The sequence below is a fragment of the Mirounga angustirostris genome, unplaced genomic scaffold, assembly GCF_029215605.1.
Source record: "Mirounga angustirostris isolate CCGP_5_RB_7025 unplaced genomic scaffold, mMirAng1.0.hap1 SCAF_9, whole genome shotgun sequence".
Taxonomy (NCBI): Eukaryota; Metazoa; Chordata; class Mammalia; order Carnivora; family Phocidae; genus Mirounga; species Mirounga angustirostris.
In genome coordinates, this window is record NW_026991717.1 from 47,711,179 (window position 1) to 47,731,868 (window position 20,690).

The 20,690-nt window shown below is 46.2% G+C and overlaps 1 protein-coding gene across 4 annotated transcripts in view; it reads right to left on the minus strand.

Moving 5' to 3' along the window:
* Window positions 1-18,405, minus strand: part of CGNL1 (cingulin like 1) — a 158,815-nt gene extending 140,410 nt beyond the window's left edge. The window contains exons 1-2 of one of the 4 annotated variants that reach the window (XM_064570420.1): window positions 18,251-18,380; window positions 112-204 (exon numbers count right to left, since the gene is read on the minus strand). The gene's annotated coding sequence lies outside the window, so the exon portion shown is untranslated. Of the gene's footprint in view, window positions 1-111; window positions 205-538; window positions 588-18,250 lie in introns of those variants that run through there. The other 3 variants (XM_054513523.2, XM_064570419.1, XM_045899992.3) reach the window with 3 other exon arrangements.
* Window positions 18,406-20,690: the final 2,285 nt, after the last annotated feature.

Below are 20,690 nucleotides of genomic sequence, written 5' to 3' on the forward strand. Positions count from 1 at the left end.
TAAAGCCACTTTGGAAAACTGTTTCACAGTATCAACCACAATAATGTGGCTCCACAATAATGAAGACCCAGCAATTCTGCTCCTAGATATATAACCAAAGAACCGACATACATAGGGGCGCCTCGCTGGCTCAATCGGTAGAGGATGCAACTCTTGATCACCACCAGGTCTTGAGTTCAAGCCCCACGTTGGATGTAGAGATTACTTTAAAAAAAAGAAAAGAAAGAAATAATGTGCATACATATACTGAATAAGACCTTTTAATAACAGCCAAGAAATACAAATAACCCAAAAGTCCATCAACAGTAGATAAATCAATTATTGAGGTACAGTCATACAATGAAATATACAGTGAGAAATATAGCAATGTATTTAGTAGTGAGAAAGAAGAAATTACTAGTGCAAATCCATGCATGAATGTCAACATAATGTTGGATGAAAAAAGCCAGACACAAAAGAGCACACTCTATATGAATATCATTCCATTTTTATGAAGTTCAAGATTGGTCAAAATTTACCTACAATGAAAAAAATTTACCTATGGTGATAGAAACAGGACGGTGGTTATCTCTGTTGAGGAATGATGCCTGGGAGGAAGTGAAAACTTCTATTAAACCCTATGCACTTATGATAGTTGTACTTTTCTACCTTAAAAAACTAAACCACCATAGCTCTAACCACTTACTAGCCATATGGCCCCGGGCAAACTCTTCACCTCTCTAAGGGGCTGTGTGTGTCTACATCTGTAAGTGGAGACAGATACAAACAGCACCTACTTGGGGGGAATGTGATGGGAATGGAAGGAGGCAATGCACGCAGAGTGTCTACCATAGCGCCCAGCATGAGGCGAGGGCCCAATATCCAACAACCATAGCAGGGGCAACCGTGTCCTGAGGTCTTACTAGGGTGCCAGGTACGGCTCTTAGCTTTCAGCTCTTAATTGCTTTGCAACACCATCTCCCCCAGTGGGAGCTCCTTCTCCATCGTAACTCAAGGCCAGGAGCACAGGCAGGGACTGGGACATTCAAAAGTTGTCTATGTTCTACACAGCGTTTATTTCAACAAGGGTGAATCATTCGTTATGCTGCTGCTGGGGTTTCAAAGAAAGGAAACTGGCAGGAGTCACACATCAGGACTAAATCCAGGCCACTGAAGAGAAAAATGACTGCAGCTTCTTTTCTGAAAGCAGTAGCTGCTTTCTGCAGGAGGAGAAAGAATATTTTCTCCCAGCGGAATAATTCATTTTAAATTGAGGAGTCATTTGGGAACTGACAGAGCTCATCTTTCTTCCCTAAGGAAAGAGGAGACAAGGAACTCTCTGTAAAGTTTTTCATGCTGACTAGCTAAATTTACTGTCCTTTAATGTGTATCAGATTCACAACTAAAATAATTTATAAAGTGTATGACTACTGTGTAACGTAACTGAAAATGCTGATCATGAAGCAAGGGACTCAAGAGTACACAAGATTATTGTAGTTAAATGAAACATTATCAACACCAATAGAAAAGTCTCCGATTGACAAGATTAACCAGTAGATTTAGGAAGGACTCAAATCTCATGAATTTTTGCTTCAATTAATTTTTCATTTGCTTTCAACTAAGGAAAGACAGACTACCTGGTTTTGAACCTAGCCCCACTACTTACTAACTGCATTACCTTGGGTGAGTTACTTAATCTCTCTGTGCCTTTTTCCTTAACTGTAAAAATGGGATAATAATAGGGTTATTATAAGGACTAAGTGAATTAATAGGTGTGAAGTACTTAAAACAGTGCCAAGCATTATCAAACACCATAGAAGGGTTCTATCATTAGTTTTTATATTTTCTGATGTAGATGCACATTTCATCTAAAATTATCAAACTTAGGGGTGCCAGGCTGGCTCAGTCGGTAGAGCATGTGACTTGATCACTGGGTCCTGAGTTTGAGCCCCATGTTCGGTGTAGAGATTACTTTAAAAATAAATAAATAAATAAAATTATCAAATTATCCTATATTCAGATATAGGATAGACTGAAAACCAGAGGAGGATATATATACTAAGATTATGTGAAGTGAGCATAAACATTTGGGTTTATAGGTATACACACATGCACATACACACAGACTCTCTCCTTCCCTCCCCCCCATAACATTCTTCCCTCTGTTCTACCTCCTCCTCCTCCTCCTCCTCCTCCTCCTTCCTTCCTTCCTTCCTTCCTTCCTTCCTTCCTCTCTCTCTCATAAGTAATTTAAACCAGGTCCACTCTAGAACATAATGCACCAATGATCTCAGGATCTTTTGATCCCAAAATGATCCCAACAAAGATGTGAAATATTACTCATCTTCCAAATATTTCTAAGGACCCATTACAAAAACACACATGAAAAGGTATATTTGCTTCTTTTATTTTAAAACCATGCTGGAAATTTCCAAGGCACATTTGAGCCGCAAAGCTGATGGTGTTCAAACATGGACTCTTTTCAATCTTAGCAGAAAAGGCCTACTAAAATTTTACATTTTCCTCCAATTGTGAGCGCAGAAAGCTTTTCATTTTATTCCAAAGGAAATGATCTTACCACAGCTCAACGGTATCTTTATTGTCTGAATAAAGTGGGCATCCGGTGGCCATTACAGAGAGTTAAATGCTAAAACCCAAGGGTATAAAAGTTAAAAGCAACTTAATGGAAATGTCAGTTACAACATTCTTTCTTTGATTTATAAGAATCAAATTCAGAGAGAGCCCTCAGGCAAAGGAATTATGAAGAGTATCAGCACAACAGAATGGTAGCACCCTACTGCCCCTTCATCTACCCCTCTCCAATATAAAGACTTTCCAGTAATCATATGCCTTTACCTTTCCACACGGCAGAGAATTCTACTTGAAAATACTACTACGTATAATTCTTTCATTTCACCAATAAGGACATTCACACTTCTCTACTAATACTGGCCAAATAGAAAATCCCCATTTCACTATATTATCTGGTTTCTTCCTATTATCAGAGTGACATAATTAATTTTCTGATTTGTTAGTTTGGAGTATCAGAGAGCCTTATTTTGCTTAAAAAAAAAAACAAACAATTGCTCTATTTAGACCATCCAGATACCTCTCCACTAAAGCTGCAACTATAAACACAGTTAACATATGATGGTGGTTCCTGTCTTTGCCCTACCCTTAGTTGTAAAAACCTTACTCAGCTTTATTATTCAGAACTTGGCACAGTAGGCTTCAGTTTGAGATGGATGATGAATAGAAAGTTGCATACTCAGATTGATTTTTTGCAATGAATTAGATTCTGGGAGCTCAAGGAAATAGGAGGAAACAGAAGCCATATTTTATTTGCAAAATAAGTTTCCAGCAGAATCGACTTTTACTTGCTGACTTGAGCTGCTAAGTTGGGTTTTGGCGCTTCCTAAAGCTGCTTTGGGTCTTGATCTAAATATTCATTCATTCTTCAAATGTATGTTTGATTCTACTATGTGTAAGGCAAGGTACAGGATACCAAGGGAGATTTTTCTTTTTTTAAATGACCCTGTTTCACTGCTGGACTTTTTTCCTTCCCCAACTTCCCTTCAGGCCAATCACACACAGCCAAATGGCACTCCCATCCCCTCATAATGCCCACGTTAGGACCATGGTTTCCTCTCCTTAAGTTCCTGCACACTCTAATACCTATCATTTCCTTCTTTATTATAAAGGTAATACATACAGTGATTTTTATAAAATTCAAACAGTCAAGAAGGGCATGAAATGAAAAAGAAACTTTCCTTCCCAACCATACCACCAATCTCATAGCCCAGAAATAAACATGTTTCCTGGGACTTTTCACAGAAATTTATCTTTGCAATCAAGAATTAAGATTAAAAAAAAGGGGGGGATCTCAATACATACCAATGCACCTTGCTTAAAAAGAAAAAAAAACCTTAATAATAGATTTTGTGAATTCTTCTTTATCAGTACTTACAGATTCGCTCAATTCCATAATGTACTAATTTATTTAACCGGTCCACTATTGTTAGATTCTTCAGTTATTTCCAGTGTTCTGCTATTATAATGCTGCAATGAGTATCTCTGTATGTTTGCCAGCACTTGGGCAAGTATATCCACAAGATAAATTTCTAACTGTGGAAGGGTCGAGTCAGGACGTATATATTCTTAATTTTGAAAGATAATGCTGTGGCCAACACCACTGACTGCCTACAACCGCCCCTTTCCCCCTGGCCAGCAAAGCTCCAGTTTCGACCCCTCTCCTCCCAGTACCCATGTGCTTCAGGGAAGAATGGGCCTCTATCTAACCCACAGATTGGCCTAAGCAAGCCACGGGAGCCCCCTCTCCCATGCAAGTCGTCAGTCGGGGGTGGGCATCTGACCCAGTTAAGCCAGTTTTGCCAAAGGGGCGGGGGACTCCTAGCAAAGGTTTCCTCTGCTTTCCTCTTTTCCCGCCTCTGGACATCACTGTATAGGAGGATACAGGATGGAGCTGCGGCAGCCACAACAGGACCATAGGAGAGGGAAGCTTGAGGACAAAGGCCAAACACTGAGGCTGGCCAAGAGAAGGGAGGAAATGCATCTGGGTCTTCCATTAATTAATGCCCAAAGTGCCCTACCTTTGGACTTCTGGTTTACATGCGATAATAAATGTCTTTGCTATTTAAACCACTTTTAAGTGAGTTTTATTTACTTGCTGGTGAAAGTATCCCCACTGCCAAACCTTCTGGCATAAAGCCAGAAGTCCACTGGCTTTATGACCCCACCCATGGTACATAGGAGCGTCGTGTCTCCTCACCCCATTAGCTCACAGGGGTTTCATCCCCATTTATTCTCTGTGCATTTTCACTTAACGGCCAGTCTTTTTTTTCTCGGAGAGTCTGACAGTTCTTCATTTAAAAAGGACACCCTACGAAGAGGTAACACAAAGGCTGGCTCTTCTTGGCCAAAATTTCATTCTGCTCCTCCCAAGGCATTGCATTGAGGCACAAGGTTGAGCCGACTCCTTCTGGAAAGTAGACACTGCCATCACAGGGCCAGGATATATTGTAATGCCTTAAAGCCAGGCACACTTCTCTGCCTGGGCTGAGACAGTCATGGGCATGGGGAAGGACAAGCCCTAGACCGTGATCGAGGATGGCCTAGCTTGGATCTGCTACCTATGAGCCACTTGGCTAAAGAGAAGTCACCTACCCCCCTCCTGAGGCCTGTTTCTCCAGATAGAAAAGGAAGACTCTGGAAATGAAGGCCCAGGGTCCTTATAAAGATGGGACAGCATGCAAGAAGGCCCTGATAATCAAGCGTCACTGCCTGGTAAAGGGGGAGTTAGGCCCACTCCCATGGACCTATGCTGAGAAAGGACCGTGCGAAGGGTAAGCCAAACCCCCCGCCTCCCCAGGTACTTTGGCTCTTTGTCCTCTTTGCTCTACCTGTCACTCTCCTGCCATCACGGTAGGAGCAGATCAAGTCATGACTGCAGACCAGGAGGAAACCCAGCCCATCACTTCTGCCCCTCCCACAGATACTCGGAACTCTCAGGAGCACCAGCAGTGAATGAATATGAAATGACGTTCAGCGAGCCAAGAGTCAGCGCATGTCAGGCTAATTTACGGTAACTACCAAGGCCTAAGCTGGTACCTGAACAAAACATCTTTGATTCTTCACCCAGCTGGCCTAGGTTTAGCAAGCTCCCCAAAGGCTGGTTTTCCAGGCTCTCCCATGCTTCACTCCACTATAATGGGGTAACATGTCCACGTTCTTGGCCACGTGACTTTGCAGTACCTCCCACGAAAATGGACCAAGCATGCTTCCCCACCAGACTGATAATGGATTTGGCCACGTGTTTGTTGGCCAGTGAAATGTTGGCAAAACATTTGGCAGTTATGAGCCAAAGTCTTAAGAGCCATCATGCATTTCCACTTGACATCTTATGCCACGGTGATCCACCACAAGAGGCACATGTACTAGGTAACTGCTGCCCCTTCAGCCTGGGCCCCAGAATAAGCAAATGAGGAAGAGACCCAAAGCCAAATGGAAGTCTGGCCCAGCCAAGGCCAGCCTAGGTCAACCTAACCACACCCAGTCAACAGATGACCAAGTGGGAAAATCAATGTTTGTGGTTGTGAGGCATGGCGATCTGGGGTTGTTTGTTACCCAGCACTATTATGCAGGAAAAGTTACTATAACCACTCTAAGAGCAAAGACAATGGTAAGTTTGCCTGGTACATATTAGACATGAAATAATAAAACACTTGTGCTTATTCTAAGGAGATCTTACTTTGTTCATCAAACATATAGAACACTTCTACACATGTGGCACCACACTAACCCACAGGGAGCCGAGAAAAGCAAAAAATACAAAGGCGACTAATTCCTGCCAGTGTCTTTTTAGTCTAGCAAAACTCCAAGGTTCGTAATCCTATTGGGCTAGAGGGCTCTGTGTTAACAAAGCTTCTATTCATTTCATTCATTCATTTATTGTCCTAGGTTAAATCACAGAAGGGATGAAATTCAGCATCTGAGCATTTAAGTGATCCTATTTGTATATTTATTAATGGAGGAATCTACTTCCTTCTACAAATGTACTATTTAATTAAAATACAGAAAGGAGATGTTATTTTTCAAAAGACAGAATTTAAGGGCGCCTGGGTGGCTCAGTCGTTAAGCGTCTGCCTTCGGCTCAGGTCATGATCCCAGGGTCCTGGGATCGAGCCGCGCATCGGGCTCCCTGCTCTGCGGGAAGCCTGCTTCCCCCTCTCCCACTCCCCCTGCTTGTGTTCCCTCTCATGCTGTCTCTCTCTCTCCCTGTCAATTAAATAAATAAATAAAATCTTTAAAAAAAAAAAAAAGAATTTAAGTTATTTGTTAATGAACTCCTTGGTTCTATTAATTTTACTCATTCATTCAACATATATTTACTGAGCACCCGTGACCTATAGCATGGGAAGCAGCATACACAATTCCTAGTCCCAACCCTTGGCTGCTGAGGTGTAGCCACAGAATACAAATGAATTATTTAAAAGTGTAGTTGAGGGGCGCCGGAATGGCTCAGTCAGTTAAGCGTCTGCCTTTGGCTCGGGTCGTGATCTTGGGGTCCTGGGACGGAGCCCTGCGTCAGGCTCCCTGCTGAACAGGGAGTCCGCTTCTCCCTCTCCCTTTGCCCCTCCCCCACTGCTTGTGCGCTCACGCTCCCTCAAGTAAATAAAATCCTTGAAATAAATAAATAAATAATATAAAAATAAAAGTGTAGTTGACATATCCATATAGCACCCAAATTTTTTTTTTAAAAAAGAAAACCACAGAACTCCTTATGGTTTTAACTCTAACATTTCTGCATCTTACTTTTAAAACGATTCCATTTCAACTGCAATGTGAAGATTTCACAGTTCCCCTCTCTCCTCTTATCGAGGACAAACAGAAGATGGTTTTTAGCCATACTCCTTCTTAAATTCTCCTCCACACAGAAAGTTGTGGGAGACTCATATATTCGATAGGCTTGGGCATGAAGTCTTCTCAAAGGTCTTTTGGAACTCTAAAACTGTATCCATGGGTTTGCCCTTCTCCCCACATTTATTTTCTCCCTCAAAGAACTTTAATAGACTCATCAAGCATGATTTCTCCATCTGCAGGTCATGCCTTTTAAGGGTCCAGTGATATCACTCTCTACCATGGATTGCACAAGCCTGCCGGGTACAGAGATGAATTTGCTTTGAAAACAAGAAGGATTTCTACAATTCTAACTGGGAATTCACAAAAAGCAAAGTGCCAGAATAATAAGAACATACACATATACACCTCCCTATCCAGACATTGCTCCAAGCACCTTAGACATATTAACTCATGTAACGAAGCCAGGATTTGGATCCAAGCAGTCCAGGGCCAGAGTCCAGGCTGGTAACCACCAGGCCCTGCTGCCTCTGGGTAAATCCCAACCTGTGCCTGTGATTCTGGATTTTCCCACCCTCCTGCCCTCAGCCAGCATAATTCGGGTCCCCAGAAAGGCAGCACAAAGGGAAGGCATCCTAGAGGGCCCTTTATTTCAGGACATAGCTTTTCTCTGAATGCATCTCTGTGATAACTTCTAAAGTTTCCAAAGAAAGAAACTCTGTAAGCCCCCAAAAGCAGCCAACATCCTGCTTCCTCTTGGTGGGCCCTATTTCTCTCTCCAGAATCAGAGCAAAAAGCAGAGCGTCCTCACCTCTAAGGGCCCACGGCCTCCTTAGCCCGAGAAAACTCCAAATCCTGGTGGAAGGACCCAGAAGAACCTCACAAGCCCTGAGCTGCTCTCCTAAATGCTTTCATCTCTTGTTACTGAAGCCCTCCATCCTGTTACTAAAGGTCAGAACAGGGGTTGTGGGGAACACAGCACCCCCTTTCAGCCTGGTCCCGCGCCAGGGAGCTAGTTTGCATCTCTGAGCTGCTTTAGGCCTGTCCAATCTTCTAAGGGTCTGGCTGAAGGGGGAGGGACAGGGAGAGAGTCAAGATTGTCTGGATCAATGACAAGCTACAAATCTGGCCCAGGCCTCCACCTGGAAATCTAAAGCAAAGGATATTATTAAAGTCACAGGTTAAGGATCACTCACTCCACAGCTTCTCATTTAGAAGCCCACAGTGGGGTTCAATGTAAACACTTCCCAAGAATGCTTTAAAACAGGGGGAGGTTTTTATTAACCAACTTAATTGAGGGCCACTTCTCATTGTGGAAGGCTTTTAAACACAGGAATGAAAGGGGCCTGGTAGGTGTTTTCCAGACACTTGTTTTTAAAACCTGCCACGCTGTCCTGGGGACAGCTCAAGCCCCCCCGCCCCCGCTTCCCCCCTCCCTCCCACTCCAGTGTGCACTCCTGCTGGTAATTCTTCAACAGAAACAAAATCCCTGATAGGACCTGCTCTCCAGCAGCACCAAGAACCCGCCTGAGCACTTCATTCCAATCTTCACTTCAAGGGCCATTAGAATCACTGGGTGGGAACCATGGAAAAAAGAAGGTGGGCCAAAAAGGGCCAAAAGGAAGAAAGGAAGAAAGACATTAAATGCCTGCAAACCGGACAGGACTTGGGAAAAAAACAGGCCAATGAAAATGAGGCGTGAGCTGATCTCGGGAGAGACCAGGGAAAGAGGCAAGAGTGCTGGAACTGGCTGGACTGCCTGGGAAACAGGATGCAAAGTGCAAGACGCCAGCCACAAAGGCCACGTAGCGTAGCACCCCATGTACAGAAAACGTCCAGGACAGGCGCCGCCCGCAGAGCCGAAGAGGAAAGCAGGGATGCAGGGCCTGCGGGCGGGGGAGGAACATGAAGCCGCCGCTCTGTGGGGACAGGGTTTCCCTCTGGGCGGACGAAGGCGTTCTGGAATTAGATGGTGCTGACAGTTGCACAAGGCTGTGCTGGGCACGTACTTAATGCCACTTAAAATCGAAATTGCTCAAACTAGCTCGAATGGCCAATCTTATGTTATGCGTCTTGTGACACTGAAATGTTAAAAGATACTGGGAACTCCAGAGAAAACCTTCTTCAGCTCCTAACCCAAGAGCCGTCCCTTCCTCACCTGAGTAAAATTACACATGCTATAGGCCAAAATAATAAATAATGCTATTTTACTAATAACAGTGCATTTATGGAGCTAAGCTCCCCGTGCGCACCACACACTCCAGGACACTTCTCAAGGACGCGTCACTTCCCTACACCTGTGCTCAGGTGGGTGGTGGTGGTGTCATCGTCTGCCTCCTTTCACAGGTGATGAAACTGGGGTGTAAGAAAGGTCAAGGAGTTGGCCCAGGGTCAGAGAACAAATAAGGGAAAAGCCAAAGGGTGAACCTAGAGGTAGGGTGACCGGGTGGTTCACGCCCACACGCGTCCTCTCAACCTCCGCGGGCCGCACTGCCTCTGAATCACATGCTCCCCGGGGGCAGGACTGTTTTCCCGGCCGAGTTTACCACCTTGCCGGCAACACAGCATTCTTGGGCTACCGAGCCCGAGTCCTTTTTAGTGCCATTTACCAAGTGGCCACTTAGGAACGGGGTTCTCTGAAAAACACGACCAAAAGGCACACCTCAGGACCCATACCGTACCTTCGCATGTGTAGAGCTATTTTCACATGGGCACATGTGAAAATTACTTCATTTTGCTGTCTTTAGTCCTGGAACAACGTAAGATAGGAGGGGAACCTGTCCTCTTTTATGGAAAAGAAAAGCAAGCCTCACAAGGTTTGTGGCTGATCTGAAGCCCGGCTCCTGCAGACCAGATTTTAACTACCCCGAGATGTTAAGGGTTTTAGCATATTAACTATTTATTTGTAAATGTATACGTATTATTTATATGTAAATAGACGCAATTACAAATGAAGCTAAGCGCTTAACGGAGAGGAAAGTAGCTCTTCCCACACTTCAGGGGCACCTGTGGGGAAACCCAGACGCATCAAGAAAAGGTTAATTTCCATCTCCTCCTCCCGACTTAAGAAAGGAGGGCTCTCTGTCCCCCTGGCTCCCTTTGGCGAGAAATGTGAAAAACAGCCACCGCTGTTAGAGCTCGCACTTGCCAGGGCTCTCAGCCTAGCACGACCGACTTTTGGGGCCAAATGCTTCTTTGTTGTGGGGGCTGTCCTGTGCACCGTGGGGTCTTTAGCCGCAACCCTGGACTCTCTCCACCAGATGCCAGGAGCCACCGTCACCCCCAGTCTGACAACCAAGAATGTCTACAGAGATCGCCACCTGTCCCCAGCAGGGCCCCACCTGAGAGCCAGTCTCTCGTGTCAAAGAGACGTGGCCCCAACAACTCTACGAGGCGGGCACTACACCCCCATTTTACAGGTGAGGAACAAGTCCGGATGGAAGGGGGAGCTGCCCAGGACTCCACACTCCCGGCGAAGGGAAGACGCTCCCCCCACCCCGCCCCGAATTCTGGAGACGGAATGAGGACACAAGGGACAGAACCACTTTCTATGTCTGTGGCCCTAGCAAAACAGACGGTGGGCCAAAGCCGCCTGGTATTTGGTGCTCGGCCCCAAAGAAAATATGCTCTGCGGGCTCTCCGATAAGAGCAGCCCCAACAGCGTCTGAGAGTCTGAAGGGCCTCCTTCCTCACAAAGCCCCCTGCAAGCGGGTGGTAGGCAGGCCCTGCGAACAGTAACTGCTTTACGCACAAACAGGAGATCATGGCCATGGGAAATACATTTTTTTTAAATGTGCTTTTTTCAGGAATTCTGATTACTTTTATGAAACACTCTCCCGTTCTCCCTCTTGTTTCTTTTCTGTTTAGAAATCACTGTAGCTGCTAGAGAGAGAGAGAAGAAACACAGGGACATCAAGTTTCCAAAGGCCAGCTGCCTTCCATCCCTCCTTCCATGAAACTTCACCAAACACCTCTTTTCTGCTAGATGCAAGTATACAGGTCAGTGGCCAGATCCCTCCTTTTTATAGGTTTGCTTACAGGTTTGTGGGGATGGAACTCGTTCACAAAGGGGACCGATGGCATTCTACTTGTGAGATAAAGGCATACACAAGCAGGCCTTTTAAAGAAATGAAGAACCAGTGCAGAGACCACCGTGGGCCTAAGGAGGCCATCTGAGTCATTAAGAGCACAGCTCAGGGCCAGACGAGTCTGAACCCTGGGTCCCACCACTCGGTAGCTGCACAACCTGGACGACTTACCCAATGTCTCAAGGCCTTGTCTCCTTCATCTGTAAAATGGGTTTATGGTAGTACCTGGTCCCTAGAGTTGCTATATTAAAAGCCCTCAGGGCTGGAAGTAAGTGCTCTAGGAGGATTTGCTATAATTATGAGAATTACTGATCTTGGGCAAGTCTCTGGGATATCCAAAGATGACACCCGCCCCGCCGCCCCCCCCACCCTGCCCCTTCTCTTTCGTATACCACCCAGCTGCCTCACACCCAAGAAGTTAGACTCACTGCAGGGACCCAGTGCTGTCCAGTCCAGAGCAGACCAGACACCAGGCAACCAGTGGCTTTAATCCTGGCCCCACTCCCCATTTCCCCTCTTTCTCCTTCTCACCCTACACCCTCACCATCCCTCCCCACCGCAAAAAAAAATTCACAGGTGGCCCAGGGCGGCAAGGTTGAGCCTGTCTGCCTACTTCTGGAACAAAGGGGCTCAAGCCCCAAACCAGAAACTCACAAGTAAAAGAAATCTTTTAAATTTGGTAAAATCTACCCTGCAGTCTCTTTGCAAACTACTCCTACCTCTCCCTCCATTCTTTCTCTATCAGCTCCTCTCCAACTCCTAATGCTTTCATTGTAATCACTCTCTCAGTAAACTTTCCGGGTTTTTGATATTAGATTAGGGCAAGGCGAGAGGCTAATCAACTTTTCAGCTACTACTGTGTAATTCTGAGTAAGTCACTGTTTTTAAGAAGGAGTATAAAAATCTCCTAGGCAAAAATCTTTTTTTTTTAAAGTGACCAATACCGCTACAATGAAGTTCAAAGATATATATTAATTCATAGGATATATTAGAACCTCTTCACGGCTTAGATAACTGGGCCATTTCTCTTTCCTTTCAAATGAAGTCCAAAGAGACCAGCTGTTTAGAGTCTGAAACCCCCAAACTCCCACTTAGTACCTGACTCCAGACCTCACCAGGTTCCTCACCTGGAAAATGGGACTAACAATACTGACGTGACAGGATCCCTGAGAGGAGTCCTGGGCACAGTAGGCCCTCTCCCTGGTATGGACGGTAGATTCGCAAGGGAACGCAGAAGGCCTGTTTCAAATGCAATAAAATGCAAGGATAGAGAGCCAGGGGAAGTCAGAGGTAAAAACCAAGAGAATTCCTGAAGCCAAAACTAGAAAATCATGGTCACCTTGCCTCAGTCTTCTGTGATTAAAGCAAGATAAGCAACAGTGAACGATTATTAATAATAAGGGGGCTTTATACTTCTTTAAAAAAAAAAAAACACACACACCACACTACATAGTAACAACCTGAACCATTGTGTACTCTACCTAGGGCAAGCAGAAATGCCTGTGATTGGGTGGCAGGGAATAAACTTGTCCCTATAAACAAAAAGGCTGCCAGCCAGGTTGGCAGAAATTATCCATGTTCGAGACAAATGCCCTGTGCTCTAATCCCAAACATACCAACTCTATGATGACCCTACCCTGACACGCCTGCGAATGTTCTCTGGAGCCGATCCTTCTCAGGTTGAAATACTGAGCTACAACCCACTGTAGTAATGAACACACACTCACTAACCCTGTTTTAAACTCATCTTTCCTAATTATAGCCCCATAGGGCCTCGAAGCCCTTACTACCTGTAATTTTAGGAGCTTGAGGTAATTGCTATGCAGCAAAGGTTTGTTTTTGTCGAAAGTACCACATAAATAAGAATTGAATGTGCACAGCTTTATTTTGCTCCAGAATGTTCAACACTGAATTTTGCTTTTAATTTCCTACCCAACAGCCAATTAACTACAGACACTCAGAAGTGTGCAGAGCTGGCAGAAATGTGGGGATCTCTCTCACTTAGGATGTGGGATCCATTCAGAGTCTTTCTGAACAGCCTAATCTACCCTCTCCGTTAAAAAGCAAAACATACCGGGCGCCTGGGTGGCTCAGTCGTTAAGCGTCTGCCTTCCGCTCAGGTCATGATCCCAGGGTCCTGGGATTGAGCCCCGCATTGGGCTCCCTGATCGGCTGGAAGCCTGCTTCTCCCTCTCCCACTCCCCCTGCTTGTGTTCCTGCTCTCGCTATCTCTCTCTCTGTCAAATAAATAAATAAAAATCTTTAAATAAAAAATTAAAAAAAAAGCAAAACATATCACCTAGTAAAGGAAAATGATAAATCAATCCAGACCTAAGAGGACTGGATGTTAGAAAAATAGGGCACAGAAAACATACTTTCTTAATCAGCTCTGCTTAAGCACACAGAGCAGTAGAAAACCCTGAAGGCTCTCGAACCTCAACTCTGCTACTTCCTTGCAGCGCCGTGAGCTACAGCAGGATCCAGCCCCTCACTGGGCCTCGGCTTCCTCATCCGTAAGGTGAAGCCACTGCCACCTGCCTCTTGAGTAGGTACAGGACAAGTGCTAAGCACGCAACCCGGTGCTTGGAAGGGGGCCAATAAACAAAGGGTAGCTCCTCTTTTAACCGTGGGGTTATTAGCCCAGTGGGTCAGCTGTTTGGAAACTACCCTCCGGAGGGAAAAACAGTGTGAAGTCCAGTTCTCAGTCTGTCCAAGGAAATGTGAGCTAAAGTGACTACAGAATGACAAAGAATGAATGTCGCATGCTGGCTGGAGTTGCAGACAGTAAGCAAATCACTTGCTCTAAAAGCACACCAGCTGCATCTTCAAAGAAGCACCGAGTTCTCTCCTGCCCGCCCCACAGCAGACGTAGCCACTGCTAACGAAGCTTACTTTGCCAGTTACCAACATGCCCCAAATGGACCCAGCCCCGTTCCCGGCCAGCTTCCCAACCCCAGGGAATGCCCTGCACTGCTTGGTTAAGCGCTCCTTCAACCAAATGCTTCTGCCAGAATCTGGCCTCCCTTCCTCACTCCCCACTACCTCTCTGCACCATCTCCCCTCTCTGTCAGGAAGGACTCAAGTCAGTCATTTAAAACTTGATGTCCAGGGGCACCTGGGTGGCTCAGTCCCTTAGGCATCTAACTCTTGATCTCAGCTCAGGTCTTGATCTCAGGGTCGTGAGTTCAAGCCCCACGTTGGGCTCCACACTGGGTATGGAGCCCACTTAAAACAAAACAAAAAAGCCTTGATGTCAGACCTAGTAAATTCTAATTTAAACCCAAGCAAAGGCATTTACCCAGGTGAGGCTAGCCAGGGGCTACCTGGCTGCTCCTCACAGTTCTTTGTGCTCATTGTGATTATAAGAGCTCCCAGTTGACTATAACCCACAGTTTTCATCTCCACCAGACTTCAAGCTCCCTAAGTCAAGGACTGTACCTTGTTCACCAAGAACTCAATGAGCGAATGCGGAGCTTTGCCAGTAATCGAGGCAAACAAACGACAAACAAAAACCTGGCGTGAATTTAAGATTGAGGCACTGTCTCAATCTTGGCTGGGGGGGGGGGGGGGCGCTGACAGAGGGCAGTGCCTGACAGAGGAGGGTAAAGGCAGGTTGGAACCGGGGCACTGGACTGCAAACTCCCAGAAGCTTCCCCTACGTGAAAGCCAGACAACCGTGGTGATACTCCTGTCACATCCCTTTTTTTTTCTTTCTTTTCCATTTTCAGAGTCTTCATGCCATTACTTGTTTCTTGATAACAGCAGTGCCATGTGACAAAATAAGCACTTGGTCATTCAGGGAAAATTACCCAATTTTCAGTTCCCTTGAACTTTGTTTTTCTCTGCTGATGCCAACTTCTCCCATTGCACTGCCCGGATCAGAGCGGGGAAAGAAAGGAAAAGCGCAAAATCAGTTGTTGCTGTTGTTTAAAGGTCGACGGCATCTCTCAGATAAATGGGTTTCAGGGGGAAAGGCAGGTAAGGAATCCATTACATTTCTTTAACCACTCCGCACCCCAACTGTACAAGCAAGTTAACTGTCCCTACTTACAGAAGGAAAAAAAGAGGAAACCGATAGGGCAGTCTACTCGTAACACAAATCAAAAATCATTCTTCTGAGTGTCGTATACCCTTCCTCAAAATGAAGAAGCCCCTTGCTAACTTTCTTCTCATTTTTCTTCACTTACTTCCAATCATTTTAGAATATCAGAGCTGCAAGACCCAAGTGAGAAACGTTTCAATAAATCTGTTTAGAGCCACAGATAACATGCATTTTTCCTTTCTTATGTTTTTTTTTGGGGGGGGGGAAGAATACACGATTATATTCACAGTGTAACCAATGCTGTTCAAGTGCAACTTTTCAGACACCAAGAATTCAATAGCATCCTCAAATAAACATTTTTCCCCAAAATGGCGACAAGATTAGAAAGGTTACAAGCCATGCAATACCATGCAATACCACAATAAGGCAGGCTTCATTTTGTTGGCCTGGTCCAAGGAGAAAAAAAAAAAAAAAAATCAACAGTAGGAAAACACTTTCCATATGGTCTTGCTCCCCAAAGGTTGAGGATTCAGGTCAGGGGCCACCCTGTGAGACCATGCACTCCACATAACCTCCATTCTCAAGCCAAGACAATTAAGACCGCTCCCACAGCGGCCCCATTTCCAGCAATTGAACACAGTGATAGGAGCGGGGTATGGTAGCAGAAGGTGGGAAAAAGAAAATCCAACGGGCAGAACTACACAATTTTCTATTTTTCAAAATGAATGGTTCTTTTGACTCATGTTAGGGGCTAGAAATGAATTCAAATGTTTCTCCACCTCTGGAGGGTATTCTCTTAAAAGACGCCCTGCTCCTAAGAAAAACACAAAATAGAGCGCCAGCCAGCACCTAAAAAGAAATAAAAGCCACTGGTTTGTGGCCAGGTAGCAACATTATACTTGGATACAACAGAAAATTAACCAAGATCCAAGCAGACTGTCACAATAGCATGGACACTGAAAACACACTTAATAAAATATATATGATCAAATTCAGTCAATATTGATACCCATGTTCAATTTTTCCTTAGTCCTATTTCCCTGTCATTTTTAAGATCATCAGAAACGTGGCTAGGGACTCAGCTCAGCTGTGCATTGCTACCGTAAGGCACCAATTCTGTAATTCAGGTATTACTCTATCAACAAGAAATATACACTGTGTTACATCTGGGCTTAATCACACAACGGGAATAAGCTTAAGTCACAAATGCTCGCACATTAACACAAAATTGGCCACAAAACCTTAAGGATCTTGTTAGCTTGCTTTCTCGAAGATCAAATCCTCACACTTAGAGGCAAAATCATTATCTGTGGCAGACGGTCTCCAAAAGTTAATGGATTCCTAAAGTATTTTCCCTCCTTTTAATCTGAAATCTTCTCCAAATGAGATGAGTCAAATTATCACTTTGTTTTGCCTAAGCATAACAACCCTGTATTATAACCTTGATCCTGCAAGGACTTTGTGGCTTAGATTCCTACACTCCCAACTCCTTGACAGAAAGTGCCCAGGCAATATTTACTGTAAACAGAAAGGCAGAAACAAAGCATACTCCAGAAAAAGGCACCATCTGCAGTCGAAGGTTGGAAAGCACCGACCAACAGGCCCTCCAGGTGGAGAGGTAGCCTACAGCAAGGCAGTCAAGAGTGCCTGAGATGAGTTGTTAACACGGATCTTCCCCAGTACAAAAAGTAGCTCTGGGAGCAAGCGCCAAACAAGCGGTTCTCAAATGTGGCTGCACGTTAGAATCACCTGGCTTTTTTTTTTTTTTTAAGATTTTTATTTTATTTTGTTTAACAGAGAGAGAGAGAGCACAAGTAGGCAGAGCAGCAGACAGAGGGAGAGGGAGAAGCAGACTCTCCGCCGAGCAGGGAGCTCGATGCGGGGCTCGATCCCAGGACCCTGGGATCATGACCTGAGCCGAAGGCAGCTGCCCAACGACTGAGCCACACAGGCGCCCCAGAATCACCTGGCTTCTTAATTCCACTGTCCAGGCAGCCCCCCCACCCCCAGCCCCGACCCACTGAATGGGGATCTCTAGAGGTGGGACCTAGGCATCAGTATTTTTTTAAAACTCTCTAGACATGCTGCCAAGTTTGAGAACCAGTGCCCCAAAAGAATTCTCAATGTGTTTTGAACAGCGTTGGAAGGGCACTGCTCCCTTGGGGTGAAGGGGTCCGCACATAGTAAATACACAAAGTTTTTTAAAATCCCGTGTAACTCCAACATGATAGCCAAGCACCTGTCTAGAGGCCAAGGAGTGATGCAACTTGGAAAAGTCCCTTGGAAAGCAAGGTTCTGTGCTGTAAGACAGGCTTTCAGGGAAGACCTGCCTGGACGGGGAGGGCCAGGGAGAGAGCCGCGGCCACCAGCCCTTTCTCTGCAAGGGACGGTCTGGACGAGCACGCCGAGAAACTAAAACTGGGTGGGACAGGGGCTGAGGTGCTCCGTTTGGGACCTCGGCTCCCTCGCAGCTGTCACAGGAACCCGGGGGGCGAGGCAGGGTGCGAAGGCTGCCGATCCCTCTTCTCCGCAGGGCGGTAGGTCCTGGAGGCCCACCCCCAGCCCCGACGCCGCTCCCCACGGAGTCCCCGCCGTCTGTTGGGCAGGGCGGCGGGCCGCGAGCGCACCTTCCAGCCCCGGCACCCGCGCGCCTGGCGGCGGACGCGCCCCCGCGCACCTGGCGGAGCCCCAGCCCCTCCGGTCCCGCCGCCGCCTCCGAGTCACCTCGGCCCCCGGCCCAGCGCCCGCTCCCAGCCTCGCTCACCGCCGCCGCCGCCCAGGTCCCGCTCCCGCCGCAGCCAGCAGAGCCCGGCCGGAGTGCAGGGGCCGCGGCGCCGCCAGGAGGCCGGGCGAGCCCGCCCCGCCCCGCCCTCCGGAAAGGAGGGGCAGGGGGCCGCGCGGGGGCGAGAGCAGCCGGGGCGGCCGCGGGACAGGCGCCCCTCGCTCCCCGCCTCCGCCCCGCGCGCCAGCTGCTCCCCTCCGCGCCCCGACTGGGGCTTGGGCCGCACGCGCCGCCCGGCGCCGGCACCTCTTCCCACCGCACTTCACGCCCCACGCTCCTCTCTTACCACGCTTTGTCCTCGCCCTGCCCGGGATCGGAATGTCCTCCCACCTCCCCTCCACCATCGCTGGGTGTCTTTCTCCTGCAAGCCGCCAACTTTCCAAATTCCCGGTTTCGCAGCACCCCCCCAACCCCGGCCTGTCTCCCCCCCGCACCCACCCCGCGGCCCCTGAGCCCAGTTTTCGCTTTACCCCTCCCTGCAGCCCTTTTAACCCCAACTGGGCAGAAACTTAAAGTGTAACTTTTCTTCCACTGCAATCAACTCAACAAATATTTATTGAGCACCTACTATGTCTAGACCCTGGTGGAGGGGTGTCAGATGATAGAGGCCACTTCCAGTCTAACAATAATAAAAGTCTGTCCCTGCTAGGGAGGCAGGGGAGTGGGGTGCCCCAGGTCGCACAGCTGATAGTAGTGGGACGGGGATTGGAAAGCAGATTTCTAGCATCTAGTTTAGGCCCATTCCAGGGGAAACTGCAGGACGCCCCTGGCCAGCTGGGAGAGCTTGAGACCAAGTATGAAATGAGGAACAGGATACCTACCCCACCAGGTTGTGAAGGTTGCCTGAGAAAACGTGGAAATATCAGGCGACCTGTAATTGGTAAGTCAGTGGTTGCGGACATACTGAATGAAGTAGACACTTGAAAATTCAGTAATTTCAAGTAACAATATAAAAAGGCTTTAGGGGCACCTGGGCGGCTCAGTTGGTTGGACGGCTGCTTTCGGCTCAGGTCATGATCCTGGAGTCCCGGAGATCGGGGATGGAGGCCCGTGTCGGGCTCCCTGCTCAGCAGGGAGTCTGCTTCTCCCTCTGACCCTCCTCCCTCTCATGCTCTCTGTCTCTCATTCTCTCTCTCGCAAATAAATAAATAAATAAAAATCTTTTTTAAAAAAAAGGCTTTAAAAAGTAATAGTGAATGGAAGAAAATATTTCCCAATTATATATCTGACAAGGGATTAATATCCAAAAATATATAAAGAACTCCTACAACTCAAAAAAAAAACCCAGACAAGCTGATTTAAAAATGAGCAGAGGATTTGAATAGACATTTTTCCAAAGAAGACATACAGATGGCAAACAGATACATGAAAAGTTGTAAACATCACTATGCAAAGGACATCAGGGAAATGCAAATCAAAACCACAATGAGATATCACCTCACACCTGTTAGAATGGCTGTTCTCCAAAAGGCAAGAAATAACTGTTGGTATGGATGTAGACAAAAGGGAACCCTTGTGCATTGTTGGGAATGTCAATTAGTACAACCATTTTAAAAACAATATGGCAGTTCTTCAAAAAATTATAAATAGAACTACCATATCATCCAGCAATTCCTCTTTTGGGTATTTATCTGAAGAAAATGAAAACACTAACTCAAAAAGATATATGCGCACCCCCCCATGTTCATTGCAGCATTATCTATAATAGCCAAGATATGAAAACAACCTAAGTGTCCATCGGTGGATGAATGGATAAAGAAAATGTGATGAATATGTAACATACACAAATGTGTGTATGAATAAATGATATATATACAAATTTTATTTTAGCCATTAAAAAAGATGGAAATCTTGCCATTTGTGATAACATGGATGGACCTTGAGGGTATTATGCTAAGTGAGGTAAGTCAGAGAAAGACACTACCATATGATCTCACTTATACGTGGAATCTAAAAAAATTTAAAAGGAGCTCATGGACACAGAGAACAGATTGATGGTTGCCAGAGATGGGAGGTGGGGAGTGGAAGGTGGGGGTGGCAAATGGTTGAAAGGATTCAAACATCCAGTTATTACATAAATAAGTCATGGTGACTATATATAATACTGTATTGCATATTTAAGAGTTGCTGAAAGAGTAAATCTTGGGACACCTGGGTGGCTCAGTTGGTTAATCGGTTAAGTGTCTGCCTTTCTGCTCAGGTCATGATCCCAGGGGTCCTAGGATTAGGCCCCCCGCATAGCACCAGGCTCCCTGCTCAGCAGGGAGTCTGCTTCTCCCTCTCCCTCTCCCCCTCCCCCTGTTTGTGCTCTCTCTCTCAAATAAATAAATAAAATCTTTAAAGTAAAAGAGTAAATCTTAAAAGTTCTCATCACACACACACACAAATCTTTGTAACTGGATGTTAACTAGACTTATTGTGG